General features: G+C 48.6%; 1 pseudogene; it reads left to right on the forward strand.

Annotated features, from left to right (window-relative positions):
• Positions 1–1,045: 1,045 nt before the first annotated feature.
• On the forward strand, positions 1,046–2,277 carry LOC129457449 (actin, cytoplasmic 1-like; annotated as a pseudogene).
• Positions 2,278–2,490: the final 213 nt, after the last annotated feature.

A 2,490-nucleotide genomic window follows, 5' to 3' on the forward strand; every position in this document is an offset into this window, starting at 1 on the left:
AGCAGCCTGTCTTCCCAGCTACCTCAGTGTTGGTCTATGAACAGAGTAGTCATAGCTGCAGGGGTGCAGGCTGTGGTAGGCAGCCTGTATGATGGCCATCAAGGATTCCTGACTCCTGGCATTCCTGCCCTTGTGTAATCTCTTCTCCATATTAACTTAATTTTGATAAATAGAATATGGCAGAAGTGACAATGATCACTTCTGATATCGGGTTAGTAAAAGGGCTTCCACCATGGGTGCCATTTCTCATTTTTTCTTGGGTTGCTCATGCTGGGGGTAGCCAGTTGCTATGTCATGAAGCAGCCCTGTAAAGAGGCCCACATTATGAGGAACTAAGGCCTACCAACAACAACATGATGGAGCTTAGAAGAGAATCCCTCCGAGTTGAGTCTTCAGATGAGACCACAGCCCCACACTGCATCTTGACTGCAGTCTCCTGAGATAACTTGAAGCAGAGGGACTCAGCTTAATGATACCCAAATTCCTGACCCACAGAAACTATGAGATAATAAATATTTCTTGTTTTTAGCCAATAACTTTTGGGGTAATTTGTTATGTGGCAATAGATAACTAATAAAGGTTTTATGAATGTGCTCTCTTCTATGAAGGCTGATCTAGCTACTGCTACTGCTGACCAGTGGTAGAGTCTACTGAAGCTGAGCATATGCATACTCTATGACCCAAAAATTCTCCAAGTATCCAGCACAAATGCTTACACATGTTTACCAAAAGACATATACAAGTATGTTCATGGGAGCACTATTTATAACAGCCAGAAACTGGAACTAATACAACTCTGTGGCTTGCTCTTTCACTCTCTGATTAGTGTGTTTGATGAACAAAAGTTTTCAGTTTTAGATTTAGATTTTAGTAGTCTAGCTACTACATTTTTGTCTTTATAGTTAGTGCTTTTTGTATCCTATTTAAGAAATATTCATCTACAAGCAAAGATCATGAAGATATTATCCTATGTTTTATTTTAAAGAGATTTTTATTATTTTAACTTTCGCATTTAGATCTACATTCCACTGCTGAGACTGCGTCTGCCCCACGAGCACAGAGCCTCGCCTTTGCCCCTCTGCCGCCCATCCACACACGCCGCCAGCTCATCATGGATGATGATATCACTGCGCTCTTCGTTGACAATGGCTCCGCCATGTGCAAGGCCAGCTTTGTGCGCGACGATGCCCCCTGGGCCGTCTTCCCCTCCATTGTGGGGTGCCCCAGGCACCAGGGCGTGATGGTGGGCATGGGTCAGAAGGATTCCTATGTGGGCGACGAGGCCCAGAGCAAGAGAGGCATCCTCACCCTGAAGTACCCCATTGAGCATGGCATCGTCACCAACTGGGATGACATGGAGAAGATCTGGCACCACACCTTCTACAATGAGCTGCATGTGGCTCCCAAGGAGCAACCCCTGCTGCTGTCTGAGGCCCCCCTGAACCCCAAGGCCAACCGTGAGAAGATGACCCAGATCACATTTGAGACCTTCAACACCTCAGCCATGTACGTGGCCATCCAGGCTGTGCTGTCCCTGTAGGCCTGTGGCTGTACCACTGGCATCGTGATGAACTCCAGTGATGGGGTCACCCACACTGTGCCCATCTATGAGGGGTATGCCTCCCCCACGCCATCCTGCGTCTGGACCTGGCTGGCTGGGACCTGACTGACTACCTCATGAAGATCCTCACTGAGTGCCGCTCCAGCTTCACCACCATGGCCTAGCAGGAAATCATGGGTGACATCAAGGAGAAGCTGTGCTATGTCGCCCTGGACTTTGAGCAGGAGATGGCTAGGGCGGCTTCCACCTCCTCCCTGGAGAAGAGCTAGGAGCTGCCTGACGGCCAGGTCATCATCATTGGCAACGAGCGGTTCCACTGCCCCAGGCGCTCTTCCAGCCTTCCATCCTGGGCATGGAGTCCTGTGGCATCCACGAAACTACCTTCAACTGCATCATGAAGTGTGACGTGGACATCCGCAAAGACCTGTAAGCCAATACAGTGCTGTCTGGCGGCACCACCATGTACCCTGGCATTGCCGACAGGATGCAGAAGGAGATTACCGCCCTGGCGCTCAGCACAATGAAGATCAAGATCATTGCACCTCCTGAGCGCAAGTACTCTGTGTGGATCAGAGGCTCCATCCTGGCCTCGCTGTCCACCTTCCAGCAGATGTGGATCAGCAAGCAGGAGTATGATGAGTCCGGCCCCTCCATCGTTCACCACAAATGCTTCTAGGCGGATTGTGACTTAGTTGTGTTACACCCTTTCTTGACAAAACCTACACGGCTGTATTTGTTTTTTGTTTTGTTTTGTTTTTTTGCTTGACTCAGGATTTAAAAACTGGAACAGTGAAGGTGACAGCAGTCGGTTGGAGCGAGCATCCCCCAAAGTTCTACAATGTGGCCAAGGACTTTGATTGTACATTGTTCTTTTTTTTAATAGTCATTCCAAATATCATGGGATGCATTGTTACAGGAAGTCCCTTGCC

This window comes from Symphalangus syndactylus, chromosome 11 (assembly GCF_028878055.3).
Source record: "Symphalangus syndactylus isolate Jambi chromosome 11, NHGRI_mSymSyn1-v2.1_pri, whole genome shotgun sequence".
NCBI lineage: Eukaryota > Metazoa > Chordata > Mammalia > Primates > Hylobatidae > Symphalangus > Symphalangus syndactylus.